Source organism: Salvelinus fontinalis, chromosome 28, assembly GCF_029448725.1.
Source record: "Salvelinus fontinalis isolate EN_2023a chromosome 28, ASM2944872v1, whole genome shotgun sequence".
Taxonomy (NCBI): domain Eukaryota; kingdom Metazoa; phylum Chordata; class Actinopteri; order Salmoniformes; family Salmonidae; genus Salvelinus; species Salvelinus fontinalis.
The window spans coordinates 32,447,834-32,464,505 of NC_074692.1; positions in this window are offsets into that span (position 1 = coordinate 32,447,834).

The window sequence follows — 16,672 nt, forward strand, 5'->3', positions numbered from 1 at the left end:
TTAAACGCAAATACGACCATCACCCCTGGTGAGACAAAACTGCGACTCGTCAGTGAAGAGCACTTTTTAACCAGTCCTGCCTGATCCAGCGACGGTGGGTTTGTGCCCATAGGCAATGTTGTTGCCGGTCATTTCTGGTGAGGATCTGCCTTACAACAGGCTTACAAGCCCTCAGTCCAGCCCTCAGTCAAGCCTCTCTCAGCCTACGGCGGAAAGTCTGAGCACCTATCCATCCTGTCTCCCTGTAGCACTGTCTTAGGTGTCTCACAGTACGGACATTGCAATTTATTGCCCTGGCCACATCTGCAGTCCTCATGCCTCCTTGCCTCCTTGCAGCATGACTAAGGAACATTCACGCAGATGAGCAGGGACCCTGGGCATCTTTGTTTTGGTGTTTTTCAGAGGCAGTAGAAAGGCCTCTTTAGTGTCCTAAGTTTTAATTGTCGACCGTCTGTAAGCTGTTAGTGTCTTAACGACCGTTCCACAGGTGCATGTTCATTAATTGTTTATTGTATATGGTTGTTTATGGAATTATCTTTGAAAGACAGGGTCCTGAAAAAGGGACATTCCTTTTTTTGCTGAGTTTATGTTCCCTCGGCCCTATGTTCCTTGGCCTTATGTTCCCTCAGCTCTATGTTCCTTGGCCCTCTCAAACAGGCCATCGTACTTTTGCATGACGATTGGTTTAGCAACGCGCGTGACGCAGCATGAAAATGTGAACGTTATTGGTCAAGAATCACATGCTCTTTGATGACAGTTGTGTTTGTGCTACTAACTTCAGCACATGAATGTGAGGATGTTTGAGTTGGAAAAAACCCCGTTTATAAGAAACAAGTCTCATTCTTTTAACAGAACATCGGTGAAGATGTCTCGTACACATCGTTGTCTAAGTCCGGGTTAGTTTGTCTTTCTGTAAATATATTGGCGGACAGCTGGTTGATTCTCCTGAGGGATTGATTGATTGCACTGCAGCACACCCAGCAGCTGTGCTCGGGATGATTTGATTACTGCCAGCTGTGACTAGACTGTGCCAAATAGTCATCCCGTGCTGGCAGGAGAGAAATCTAAGACCAACCCATTGAAAAATTTTACTTTCTGGTTTCCTTAAATCTCATAAATCTCCAATTTAGACTAGACTGACTTTATGACCAAAACTATACTATTTACTATTTGCAGTACATTTTAACACTAGAACAAATGTTTATTCCTAATAACGATACTACATAGGCCGTTTTCAACCAGAGAAGTTGGTTTTTGAGTTCAGTTCTCCCTTTGGGTGGCAGGTAGCCTAGTGGTTAGAGCTTTTGACTAGTAACCGTAAGGTTGCAAGATTGAATCCCTGACAAGGTAAAAATATCTTGTTCTGCCCCTGAACAAGGCAGTTCACCCACTGTTCCCCTGAACAAGGCAGTTAACCCACTGTTCCCCTGAACAAGGCAGTTAACCCACTGTTCCCCCAAACAAGGCAGTTCACCTACTGTTCCCCTGAACAAGGCAGTTAACCCACTGTTCCCCTGAACAAGGCAGTTAACCCACTGTTCCCCCAAACAAGGCAGTTCACCTACTGTTCCCCTGAACAAGGCAGTTAACCCACTGTTCCCCTGAACAAGGCAGTTCACCCACCGTTCCCCTGAACAAGGCAGTTCACCCACTGTTCACCTGAACAAGGCAGTTAACCCACTGTTCCCCTGAACAAGGCAGTTCACCCACTGTTCCCCTGAACAAGGCAGTTCACCCACTGTTCCCCTGAACAAGGCAGTTCACCCACTGTTCCTAGGCCGTCATTGGAAATAAGAATTTGTTCTTAACCGACTGCCTAGTTAAATAAAGGTTAAAATAAATAACTAATGGCACAGGTGGTGTGCTTGAATAGCTGCCTAATGAACACAACCCAGATTCCAACAGATTGCAGACAACTTCATTGAGATGATTGTGATATTAAAGTTGACAGGTCTTCAGTCATCCCAGATATAACAGCTGGCCATAGAGGTCAAGACTATTACCACAACAGCAGTTAAACTGTCATCCCAGATATAACAGCTGGCCATAGAGGTCAAGTCTATTACCACAACAGCAGTTAAACTGTCATCCCAGATATAACAGCTGGCCATAGAGGTCAAGACTATTACCACAACAGCAGTTAAACTGTCATCCCAGTTATAACAGCTGGCCATGGAGGTCAAGACTATTACCACAACAGCAGTTAAACTGTCATCCCAGATATAACAGCTGGCCATAGAGGTCAAGTCTATTACCACAACAGCAGTTAAACTGTCATCCCAGATATAACAGCTGGCCATAGAGGTCAAGTCTATTACCACAACAGCAGGTAAACTGGACAACCTTCTATATTAACTCATTCACAGACAGACAGGAACACTTCCCGCTGGGCACACCGGGTAATTTCAATGGGTAATATTTGGTTGAGACCTTGATCATTGAGATTACAACCTATATTCACCCACTCAAAAAGACACCAAAAAGTTAGGAACACGACAAGCATTTCGTTACACCCGGCAATAACATCTGCTCAATATGTGTATGTGACCAATAACATCTGCTCAATATGTGTATGTGACCAACACGATGATTTGATTTAGTACAATTTCCAATGTGTTATCATTCTTTCTACGATTTAAAAGCACAACCAAATTCAAATGAAAATAAATACTGTCTGATTTTGGGATTATTTGTCACCCAAATATCTCTCACTGCGTTTTTAACCAATTAAACGCACAACAAAGTTCCAATGGGAATACAATGTCAGATATGTTGTTTATTTATACAACAGATGAATGTGATATCATTGGTCTTCATCTAATAGTAGAACCAAATGCCCTGGTTTACAGTTGAGATTACATTAAAAAGTACATGGTTGTTCAAGATTCTGTACAGATTATTACAGAAATATAGAAGATTTCCACAGACCTGCGATGACCTATGCCTGTTACTGGATCTTCAACACGCACGCTTTATATGATTACATATGAAGACATTTATTTGTTACAGTAACCCCAAAATCTGGCCATGGGTGTGTCACAAATTTTAAGGTTGAATGTTACATTACATCACTGTATGTCTCTATAAACTTGGCACATCTAGCCACTGGGATTTTTGCCCATTCTTCAAGGCAAAACTTCTCCAGCTCCTTCAAGTTGGATGGGTTCTGCTGGTGTACAGCAATCTTTAAGTCATACCACATATTCTCCATTGGATTGAGGTCTGGGCTTTGACTAGACCATTCCAAGACATGTAAATGTTTCTCCTTAAACCACTTGAGTGTTGCTTTAGCAGTATGCTTAGGGTCATTGTCCTGCTGGAAGGTGAACCTCCGTCCCAGTCTCAAATCTCTGGAAGACTGAAACAGGTTTCCCTCAAGAATTTCCCTGTATTTAGTGCCATCATTCCTTCAATTCTGACCAGTTTCCCAGTCCCTGCCGATGAAATCATTCCCACAGCATGATGCTGCCACCACCATGCTTCACTGTGGGGATGGTGTTCTCGGGATGATGAGAGGTGTTGGGTTTGCGCCAGACATAATGTTTTCCTTAATGGCCAAAAAGCTCAATTTTAGTCTCATCTGACCAGTGTACTTTCTTCCATATGTTTGGGGAGTCTCCCACATGCCTTTTGGCGAACACCAAATGTGTTTGCTTATTTTTTTCTTTAAGCAATTACTTTTTTCTGGCCACTCTTCCGTAATGCCCAGATCTGTGGAGTGTACGGCTTAAAGGGGTCCTATGGACAGATACTCCAATCTCCGCTGTGGAGCTTTGCAGCTCCTTCAGGGTTATCTTTGGTCTCTTTTTTGCCTCTCTGATTAATGCCCTCCTTGCCTGGTCTGTGAGTTTTGGTGTTGCGGCCCTCTCTTGGCAGGTTTGTTGTGGTGCCATATTCTTTCCATTTTTAAATAATTGATTTAATGGTGCTCCGTGGGATGTTCAACGTTTCGGATATGTTTTTACAACCCAACCCTGATCTGTACTTCTCCACAACTTTGTCCCTGACCTGTTTGGAGAGCTCATTGATCTTCATGGTGCCACTTGCTTGGTGGTGCCCCTTGCTTAGTGGTGTTGTAGACTCTAGGGCCATTCAGAACAGGTGTATATATACTGAGATCATGTGACACATATTGCACACAGGTGTACTTTATTTAATACTCCACACACATATGCCATCAAAAGTAGTGATGGCATATGTGGTGATATTATTTCATAATTAGTAAACATTTTTTGATGTTGTTACAATTTGAGTATTTGAGTACAATTTGGGTATTCTATGATGTGTATTATTGGTGTATTATAAAGTGTATTATTGGGATCCAAACTCAATATTTTACATTTTAACTCTATATCTGACAAGGTACAGGTGTCTTATTTTTTGAATCCCATAACCATGTGTGTGAGGTGTATACCTTCAAAGTAGATTTGTTTAAGACTACCAAGAAACACTCTGTGTGACCCTGATTTAGCCCACTGCAGTAAAAGGTTACTCTGCATCGTTAGAAAGGGCTTGTAAGCAAGTATTTCACGGTAATCTACACCTGTTGTATTCGGCGCGTGTGACAAATACCATTTTATTCAATTTGGCTTTAATTAAATTACATTGGCCAGTACAGTACTGTAAAACTGTAATATACCACCTTTACATAGCATACACTTTTATCCAAAGTGACAACAGTCCACACATTTTGGTATGTGACCAAAATGACACCCATCTCTGCAGCACTCCATCAATCAGGCCTTTATGTTAGAGTGGACAGACGGAAGCCACTCCTCAGTAAAATGCACATGACAGCCCACTTGGAGTTTGCCAAAATTGCACCTCAAGGACTCTATAATGTTTAGTCTATAACAGTACAATGTTTAGTCTATAACAGTACAATGTTTAGTCTATAATAGTACAGTGTTTAGTATTTTATAGTATAATGTTCAGTATATAACAGTTCAATGTTTAGTATTTTATAGTATAATGTCTAGAAATAAAGCTGTCCAAAAAGAAGCAGGTACTTCACTGGTTCGTTTAATGGCCATATCAGGTATAAGTCTGTCTCGGATATGATCACATCCTCTGGCTCATATATCAACAGATCTGCCTACATAGCAATAAATCAATGCTATGTGCAGCTGGATGTATTTCTGACACGCATGTTTCAGAACATGGACATATTGGCCTTGTAAATGATCCGTTGTTTTGGCTATGCATCTTTTAACTCAAATAGGAGTTTTAAGACCAGCTCAGAACATGTAGTTTTATACTTTGACCCTTCCATGAGGGAGGATCATAAAACAATCCCGAACAACGTTAGGTTGCATGCATTTCTGACACCCAGGTTCTGAACATGGCCATAGGCCATGGAGAAGGTCACAGACGGAGTAAAACATGTGACTACTTCTTGTAACTCTGCCATTTGAAAAACACATCCCCAGTTTGATCCAAGATTTTATCCTTGTAAATGTATGACATTAATATTACATGTAGCCTTCCGTTGACTTCACACTGCATGCTGAAAACAGTGAAGACCTCATAACCATAGAGAGATTCAGTAACAGGCTAGAACATTATTTTTTAATATTTCAAAAAATATATATGTACAGTATATATATATATATATTTTTTTTTAAAAAATAATAATAATAATAATTTTATTTTTTTGACACATTATTTTGACCTTAATAGTAGCCAACAATGTCCCCACATTGCAGACTTTGGCCACCGTAATAGATTTACAGCTCTGTGAATTTGGGCATCCATGCCACAGCATGTGACATTTCAATTCGAGACTTAGATTTCTACTGTCTGTGACATTTCAATTCCAGACTTAGATTTCCACTGTCTGTGACATTTTAGTGAATTGAATCATGTTACATATCCTGAAGTCAGACAAGGCCCTGGGGGTGTCTCAGGCAAACTCCTGTCTGTGGTGATTAAAGGGTCATTCCACAAACAGAGTACGTTTTTGGTATGTAACTTGGTCATAAAAACGATTCATTTCACCTCATTTTAACATTCCGTCATAAAGAGCAGACGTTCAACATCATTAAAACACCTCTCATCTCCAGGGGTTCAAAAATACTATAGAAAGTAAGTGCCATTAAAGTAACAAGGTTGATCGTAGTAGGGTTGAGGTTTTTTGTCTTAAATCAGCCTGGAATCCCCTTGTGACAGGGGGAATTGGAAGCTTGTTGTGTGCAGCAGGGAGTGGAAATTAGAAAAATTGTTGACTCCACAAAATTGTTAAAACGTTTCTAGTCTATCTATCCATGGTTAACAGGGTTGACGTGCTTCAACGCGCTCAGTTTCCACCACAAAACAACAGAAAACGGCCAAAAAGAGTAGAACCAGCTCACCTGCTTTTACACCGTGATTTGATTATTAGATGTTCAATATTTCTTTTGAAAAATATAATTTAAAAAGGAAAAGTTTCACCAAACGAGAGTTCAGTTCACGTAACAGGGTTGACCTTAAATTGAGATACAAACGTAAATGTATTACTTAATCACATGAATCAAATAATAATCTTCAGAAATGACTTAACATAATTAGGGCTTTACAATGATGATAAAAACTTGAAGAAATGTTGGGGTTCAAGAAGTACGAAAAACGTGTCGTTTGCGAGCACAGATTGAGCGTCTAAAGCACCCTTAACAACATGGATTGGATCAAATTTACTGTCTGATCCTCACAAGGCCCAGCCAAAATATGTCATATGTACAATGATGTTTTAGAATGACAGTTTTCTCAACTGCTTATTGATATTAAGTAATGGCTGTAATGTTTGTTACTATTTGCCTGAGGATAACTAAGCTCAGAGAAACATGTCCCTCAAATACAAAAACACAGGTCATATATCACACAAGATCTTTGCACATTAAAATAAGTTAAATGTCATCAACTCAGTCTGCATGGTGTGAATGTTCTCTCAAGTAGATATCGTCTGACTAGTAACAGTGGCATCGGTGCCAGAATAAAATAAAATCAAATCAAATTTTATTAGTCACATACACATGGTTAGCAGATGTTAATGCGAGTGTAGCGAAATGCTTGTGCTTCTAGTTCCGACAATGCAGTAATAACAACAAGTAATCTAACCTAACAATTCCACAACTACTACCTTATACACGCAAGTGTAAAGGGATAAAGAATATGTACATAAAGATATATGAATGAGTGATGGTACAGAACGGCATAGGCAAGATGCAGTACATGGTATAGAGTACGGTATATACCTATGAGATGAGTACTGTAGGGTATGTAAACATAAAGTGGCATAGTATAAAGTGGCTAGTGGTCCATGTATTACATAAGATGGCAAGATGCAGTAGATGATATAGAGTACAGTATATACATATACATAAGAGATGTGTAATGTAGGGTATGTAAACATTATATTAGGTGGCATTGTTTAAAGTGGCTGGTGGTACGTTTTTACATAATTTCCATCAATTCCCATTTTTAAAGTGGCTGGAGTTGAGTCAGTATGTTGGCAGCGGCCGCTAAATGTTAGTGGTGGCTGTTTAACAGTCTGATGGCCTTGAGATAGAAGCTGTTTTTCAGTCTCTCGGTCCCTGCATTGATGCACCTGTACTGACCTCGCCTTCTGGATGATAGCGGGGTGAACAGGCAGTGGCTTGGGTGGTTGTTGTCCTTGATGATCTTTATGGCCTTCCTGTGACATCGGGTGGTGTAGGTGTCCTGGAGGGCAGGTAGTTTGCCCCGGGTGATGCGTTCTGCAGACCTCACTACCCTCTGGAGAGCCTTACGGTTGTGGGCGGAGCAGTTGCCGTACCAGGCGGTGATACAGCCCGACAGGATGCTCTCGATTGTGCATCTGTAGAAGTTTGTGAGTGCTTTTGGTGACAAGCCGAATTTCTTCAGCCTCCTGAGGTTGAAGAGGCGCTGCTGCGCCTTCTTCACAACGCTGTCTGTGTGGGTGGACCAATTCAGTTTGTCCGTGATGTGTACACCGAGGAACTTAAAACTTTCCACCTTCTCCACTACTGACCCGTCGATGTGGATAGGGGGGTGCTCCCTCTGCTGTTTCCTGAAGTCCACAATCATCTCCTTTGTTTTGTTGACGTTGAGTGTGAGGTTATTTTCCTGACACCACACTCCGAGGGCCCTCACCTCCTCCCTGTAGGCCGTCTCGTCGTTGTTGGTAATCAAGCCTACCACTGTAGTGTCGTCCGCAAACTTGATGATTGAGTTGGAGGCGTGCATGGCCACGCAGTCGTGGGTGAACAGGGAGTACAGGAGAGGGCTCAGAACGCACCCTTGTGGGGCCCCAGTGTTGAGGATCAGCGGGGTGGAGATGTTGTTACCTACCCTCACCACCTGGGGGCGGCCCGTCAGGAAGTCCAGGACCCAGTTGCACAGGGCGGGGTCGAGACCCAGGGTCTCGAGCTTGATGACGAGTTTGGAGGGTACTATGGTGTTAAATGCTGAGCTGTAGTCGATGAACAGCATTCTCACATAGGTATTCCTCTTGTCCAGATGGGTTAGGGCAGTGTGCAGTGTGGTTGCGATTGCGTCGTCTGTGGACCTATTGGGTCGGTAAGCAAATTGGAGTGGGTCTAGGGTGTCCGGTAGGGTGGAGGTGATATGGTCCTTGACTAGTCTCTCAAAGCACTTCATGATGACGGAAGTGAGTGCTACGGGGCGGTAGTCGTTTAGCTCAGTTACCTTAGCTTTCTTGGGAACAGGAACAATGGTGGCCCTCTTGAAGCATGTGGGAACAGCAGACTGGGATAAGGATTGATTGAATATGTCCGTAAACACACCAGCCAGCTGGTCTGCGCATGCTCTGAGGACGCGGCTGGGAATGCCGTCTGGGCCTGCAGCCTTGCGAGGGTTAACACGTTTAAATGTTTTACTCACCTCGGCTGCAGTGAAGGAGAGCCCGCAGGTTTTGGTAGCGGGCCGTGTCAGTGGCACTGTATTGTCCTCAAAGCGGGCAAAAAAGATATTTAGCCTGTCTGGGAGCAAGACATCCTGGTCCGCGACGGGGCTGGTTTTCTTTTTGTAATCCGTGATAGACTGTAGACCCTGCCACATACCTCTTGTGTCTGAGCTGTTGAATTGCGATTCTATTTTGTCTCTGTACTGGGACTTTGCCTGTTTTATAGCCTTGCGGAGAGAATAGCTACACTGTGTGGGATAGAATAAGGCTGTGTGGAAATGTTGGCAGATATACCAAACAATAAACCTTGGCTGTAGTGAAGAAGAGAGCACAGTCCAAGAAATGGAAAGGTGTTGATGGGGTCCTTCCAGATGGTCAGCATAGCTTCCTGCCCAACTAGTATAAGCGGTTTACTTCAGAGTGTAGTAAAAGTTTAAGACAGCTATATCGCTGTCAGCAATTTGAGTGGAGAAGATTACTGAAATACTGTACTGGTGTCATATAAGTCGTAAGAATCCTGCTGGACCGTTTTAGCCAAATGAAATGTGAGACAAATAAAAGCATCTCCAGCATCTTCATTAGATCTTACTGATAAATAACTACACATTTGATGGAACAGTTTAATGAGCTGTTGAACGCCTAAATGTCTCTGTTATAGCTCTTAAATATTTTTTATGGTTTCACCAGGGTGATAAATCATACTTAGCAAAGCACGAGGTGACGGACAACTCCGTCACACGCATGAGGTAAGGAGACAGTTCAGATGTTTTTGCAAGCAAAATAATATTTTTTTGTTTAAAGTCAAAAATATAAAATTGTTGATAACGATTATTGCCACAAAAATATACCTAAATAAGGACATATTAGGTCATATAAGATATATTGGTAGTGGGGAAACATGGACTCACACTGTTACAATAGCTGAGGTGCAGTAGTAGTAACATTGGAATCAATTTGATAAATCAAACAGTTTATATTGTCATCATTATTATTAGTGAAGACATCTCTAATTTACATAAAATAGGTTAAATTCAATACGGTAGTAAAATATTGCATTAAAAAAGTCATGTTATGGGAGTGTGGCGCTCCTGGAAGTGGGAGGTGCTAATGAAACATAGATATACAAAGGTCTCTCATGCAATTAATTTCCTTAAACAGAGTGGTCCACAATTAACTTTTGCTTGGTTGGCACTTTCAACCAGATATAAGCAAGCTGATGACCCAGGATCCATAAGTCAGAAACCTTCTTCCTCTGGTAAGACTCTCTCCACCTCCTTAGATATTAAATTGGTCTCATCTTTTGTGCTCAGCGTCTGAGGCAGATGCTGCACTGTTTGAATTTATTTTTGAAATCATTTATTGAATTTATTTCTGCAACAACAACAAAAATACATGTGTCTCTTGTAAGATTTTAAAATATGCAATTAAGTGGCATTCATTTAATATATATACATATATATTTTTTAAAGTGCTTTACATTAAATCTGTAACTTTAATTTATGGTAGAAAGTGGTGCTCCTGCATTTATCTGTAAATTGAGGCGATGGTCTAGAATGTAATTGGGTTTTATTTGAATTCTTGACAGAATGTGTAGTAAAGTGAGTTGCCACCAGGAAAATTACAGTTACCAGTTGCACCTGTAGATGAATGGGACAAGGCCGTAATGATTGAGTTGAATAATGCCATTCAAAATGTTTTCTAGCGCTTTGCGGGCTAATTGACAGGGCTTCAGACTTGTGCGTATTCACAACACCCTAATGTTTCACAGGGTCCTCCAAGAAGTACAAATTAATCTGTAGAAGGGCAAAAATAAGGTGAGTCTTAAAAAGTTACAAAAATGTTCTGTGAGAGATACCATTCTTACATTCATAGCTGGGTATCTAATGCTCGCCTCCTGTAGCCAAATGTGAACATATCTTTTTTATTATAAACTGGGTGGTTCCAGCCCAGAATGCTGATTGGCTGACAGCCGTGGTATATGAGACCCTATACCACAGGGATGACAAAACATTTGTTTTTACTGCTGTAATTACGTTGGTAACCAGTTTATAATAGCAATTAAGGCACCTCGGGGGTTTGTGGTATATGGCCAATATACCACGGCTAAGGGCTGTGTCCAGGCACTCCGCGATGCGTCGATCATAAGAACAGCCCTTAGCTGTGGTATATTGTCCATATACCACACCCCCTCAGGCCTTATTGCTTTAGCATATACCTTTATTTTCTGTAACATCCCACTCATCCTACTGTAGGTTAGGTAGTGAGCAAGCTATCTAGTTAGCTATACTATGCTGTTGAAACAATCTGACTAGTCTTTGGCCTTTGACTGGAGTTTATCCTGCTGCTGACATCTGCCTCTTAGGCCTAGTAACAAACAGTTGAATTGAGGCCTATCCCTGTTTCTGATGGTGAGATGACACATGCAACTCAAAAGGGAGCCAATACTACACTACCGTTCAGCGCCGGGAGTTTCTGTAGTGCACGCTCACGTGAGGAGCAGGGGAATTTTCCAAGATAAAAAATATATATATTAGAAAATTCATTTCAATGACATGAGAAAAAACAGACATAAAGTGAAATAAAAATCTAAAACAATTTAAACTCACCACCAATCTGAAAGGGGCATTTTTCTCATAGGATGGCAAAAGGGGAGGTGCTCAGGCATCCTTGGACCTTTATCTGTGCACATGCATTTTTGGTGCTGTATGGTGCTCATCTTTCACTGTGGTCTGGTGCTGTATAGAACCCTTTTTGGTGCTGTATAGAACCTTTTTAGGTGCTGAATAGAACCCTTTTTGGTGCTGTATAGAACCTTTTTAGGTGCTGAATAGAACCTTTTTTGGTGCTGTATAGAACCCTTTTTGGTGCTGTATAGAACCTTTTTTGGTGCTGTATAGAACCCTTTTTAATGGTTCTTTATAGAACCTTTATGAAGAATGGTTCTATAACCTCTTGAAGAACCATAAATTTTTTTTTTTTTTGGTTAGTCGTATTATATTGTTAGAATTCCATTGTTTTTATTAGTTGACAAGTTGAATCAGGTGTGCTAGCTCTGGAACAGCTGGTGGTCACTGAGGAGAGAACTGAAAACCACTGACTTAGACAACAGTTGTCACTGACACCATACATGAGTCCTTCGCAAGACAAGCGTACTGATATGTCACATGTAATGGCATTACACAACAGATTAGATAAACTGGAATGACACTCTCACTCACGGTCACACGAAAAGAGCTGTAAGCAAACCATACCTGAAAATATTCTAATCAGCTGTCGCGCTGACGTTTTTTGAATTATCGCTCAAAAGAGGGAAGGACCCTTTGAATGAACCTAATGAATGCACTAATGAACCCCTAATGTTGCTTGAGTACGATAAGCAATTTGTTTTAGTTTTGTTTTGGTTCCAGATAACGAGAACCAGTCCGTCCTGATTACGTAAGTTGTTTACTAAAGTTTCTCTTGAGAAAGGTGTTTCTATTCTAATGTGATGGGTCACTTGATGTGATGAAACACATTATGAATGGATTAGGCTATATGTAATAATGAGTCGATGAGTGGGAATATTGGTTAATTATTTATGTAAGAAAACAGGTGAACAGTGAATTTGTTCAATGCTCATCTTTCTCTGTCATATAAACCAGCGGAGAATCCGGTGCAGGAAAGACTGTCAACACCAAGCGTGTCATCCAGTACTTTGCCACCATTGCAGTGTTTGGTGTCAAGAAGGAAGAAGACCCCAACAAAATGCAGGTAGGTTGTGCTTATGTTTACCTTTTTAACACATTCCCATTTGCTTGGCTCTGTAAACTTTTTTTTTTTCATTGGTGAATCTTGTTTCAAGAAAAGTAATTAAGGAAAACTAACTTGACCACTTTACCAGTTTCTGAGCCACTTGTGTTAGTGTCAATCAGGGGTCTCTTGAGGATCTAATTATTGCAGCTAACCCTCTGCTGGAGTCTTACGGTAATGCCAAGACAGTGAGGAACGACAACTCGTCTCGCTTCGTAAGTATGAAAGGTATATAAGTTACCTTATATTGAAAACTTTTATTTCAGTAGATTCCTATTGTTATATCAATAGATGTCCAACAAACTGTAACATTTAAAGTGGTCTATCAAAGTAAAATGTTAGATTTATTTTGTTGATTTAATTCCAGCCTACATGCTCAACTACAGGGTAAATTCATCAGGATTCACTTCCAAGGTGGTAAACTGGCTAAAGCTGACATTGAGACCTGTGAGTTGGTTTTGATTATTTATCAATTCTTTCCTGAATTCACACATGTTCTTTTTTGGAGATCATGTCATGAAATTACATTTTATCTCATGTTCTCTCTCTCTCTCTCTCTCTCTCTCTGTCTCTCTCTCTCTGTCTCTCTCTCTCTCTCTCTCTCTCTCTCTCTGTCTCTCTCTCTCTCTCTCTCTCTCTCTCTCTCTCTCTCTCTCTCTCTCTCTCTCTCTCTCTCTCTCTCTCTCTCTCTCTCTCTCTCGCTCTCTCTCTCTCTCTCTCGCTCTCTCTCGCTCTCTCTCGCTCTCTCTCGCTCTCTCTCGCTCTCTCTCGCTCTCTCTCGCTCTCTCTCGCTCTCTCTCGCTCTCTCTCGCTCTCTCTCGCTCTCTCTCGCTCTCTCTCGCTCTCTCTCGCTCTCTCTCGCTCTCTCTCGCTCTCTCTCGCTCTCTCTCGCTCTCTCTCGCTCTCTCGCTCTCTCGCTCTCTCGCTCTCTCTCTTTCTCTCTTTCTCTCTTTCTCTCTTTCTCTCTTTGTCTCTCCGAGCTTCTGGAGAAGTCCAGAGTGTCCTTCCAGCTGCCCGATGAGAGAGGCTACCACATCTTCTTCCAGATGATGACCAATCACAAACCTGAGATAGTTGGTATGGCAAAGTAGAGGTTCAGGGGAAATGACTCCCACCCAAATTTGTGGAATTTATTTTAAAAAATGTCCTAGTCCACACTATTAATACTATTAAAATGAGTACATCCAAGGTAATAAGGCATCTAGATACAGATCAGATCATTACAATGACACATGTTAAAACTGTCTCCTCATTCAGGTACAAAGTAGTAAATGCCAGTGTCATCCCCGAGGGCCAGTTCATGGACAACAAGAAGGCTTCTGAGAAGCTGCTTGGATCCATTGATGTGAATCACGAGGATTACAAGTTTGGACACACCAAGGTCAGTCACCTTTTGCAAAAGCTGACACTAAAACACAACTCAATGATATAATTTAAACCTGTTCAACATCTCTCCAGTCCATCCTTTATCTTTATTTGTATTTCTTCTTCGTGGAAAATGTGGAAAAACATTGTACTATTTTTTTCTTCAATGTCATATAATCACAAGTCTAGAAGAGAAACTAAACTCATTATTCATCTACAACTGTACAACAACTTACAACTTGTAAACAACCTGTCCCATGGATTGTTTGTGAGCATTACAATGTTTGTGTTGTTTTAAATCAGTCTAGTGGTGTTGTTTCCTGTTCTGTCACCTTCTGACTGTGGTTCCATAATTGACTATGTATAACCTGTGTCTCAGGTGTTCTTCAAAGCCGGTCTGCTGGGCGTCCTGGAGGAGATGAGAGATGAGAAGCTGGCCTCTCTGGTCGGCATGGTCCAGGCTCTCAGCCGTGGATTCCTGATGAGGAGAGAGTTCACCAAGATGATGGAGAGGAGGTGAGGAATAGCAGACATCTTGGCAAAGCTTTCTGTCAACCACCTGTATCTGATACATTATTACATACTATATACTGTGAGTTGTTCAGAATGAGAAAGTACAACTTAAAATGCTCTATTAAAACTGTAGTTTGGGATTTGGCAAGCTGTTCAATTGTCAAAATCCCATTATTTCTTGAAGAATATAAAATGCCTCATGAGCTTGAATCTATCTAGAACGCAGTCTATGAGGGGTTACATATCCACAGCCCCATTCCTCAGCTGTGCACAAAGTGGCGGGGGGTCTCCATTTTGTTGTTCTTCTAATCCCAGAATGTAGCTTTATGCCACGCTATCCTTTCTGTCAACCAAAGATTCCGTCTTCACCATCCAGTAGAACATCCTCTCATTCATGAATGTTAAAACCTGGCCGTGGATGAAAGTGTACTTTAAAGATCAAGCCCTTGCAGAAGAGCGCAGCGACTGAGAAGGAGCTGGCCAACATGAAGGAGAACTGTGAGAAGATGCAGACGGACCTGGCCAAGGATCTGGCCACCAAGAAGCAGTTGGAGAAGAAGTTGGTCTCCATGGTGCAGGAGAGGGCAGACCTGGCGCTCCAAGTAGCATCTGTGAGTGAACAACGACCCTCATGATTATTGTATTTTTTAAATCGAACCTTTATTTAACTAGGCAAGTTAGTTAAAAAACAAATTCTTATTTACAATGACGGCCTATCGGGGAACAGTGGGTTAACTGGCTTGTTCAGAGGCAAAACGACAGATTTTTACATTGTCAGCTCGAGGATTCCATCCAGCGACCTTTTGGTTACTGGCCCAACGCTGTAACCACTAGGCTACCTGCCGACCCAACACATGAACACAAACACAGACACACACACAATCACACAGACAGTGAGACACACACACACAATCACACAGACAGTGAGACACACACACACACACACACATATGAACAGAGACAGTGTCTCGCTAGGGGTGCAAATTTCCTGCACTTCTACACATTCTGCCATGGGGCAGAGAGCACATTTTATAGCACTTCTACACATTTTCTCATGGGGATGATGGTTGAGAGAAAATAATCACAGTTTTAAAGCCAATTTCCTGCACTTCTACATGTTTTCTCATGGGGATGATGGCTGAGAGAATTTTTGTTGATTACAGTTCCCTCCATTTTCAAAAATACTACTCAAACATGAGCCAAATAGAACTGCTGTCAAATGCTCACGTTGCAGGTTCTTGTTCTCTCTCTTCAGAGTCTCCAGATGATCCAGAGCCTCCTCGTACGAGTTCTTCATCTTGAAGAGTTCAGTGCTCATAGAGCGAGCCTCGTTCTGAGCTCCTTCCAGCTCAGCCTGACCCTCCTCATACTTCTGCTTCTACTCTGCCCACTACCACCCTCACCATCCATACCCTATATTTGAGTTTTTGCTGTTGCGTGCGACTCACTTGGCCTCCTCCGTCTCCTCTGTGTGCTGGATGGCATCAGTTTCATACTTAGTCCTCCACTGAGCCACCTCACTGTTGGCCTTGGCCATTCCATAACCATAATCGCAATTATTGACGTTACTACCCTGCACGAATCTACAGTTAGCTAACCAACCTGTTGCATTATTGTATTTAGAGGTAGGTGAAGGAGTTAATCCAGGAGAGCAGAGATGTCCAAGTAATGTCTTTTAATAGGCAAGTCCACAACAATAGGGTCAGGTACAATACCAAATAAACGCCCACGACAAAAGAGAACACAGTTACTCACAGAAGGAGGAAAAACAACGCTCCTTAACCTTATACACAATCGGTATATACGTGAAAATAACTGAGGCACAACCTCAACAAGACACGAATAATCCCACACAAACCTAAGCAGGCAACAGGGGTAATTATTTCACACAGGAATTTAAGCAAATGAAACCAGGTGTGAAAGAACCAAAGACAAAACAAACGGAAAAGGAAAAATGGATCGGTGCTGACTAGTAGGCCGGCGACGCCGACCGCGGAGCACCGCCCGAACAGGGAGAGGAACCACACTCGGTGGAAGTCATGACACAACCAGGTTCAACGTTAGCTAGCTAACATAAGGCTATAACTATCAAAGCAAATGGCTCTG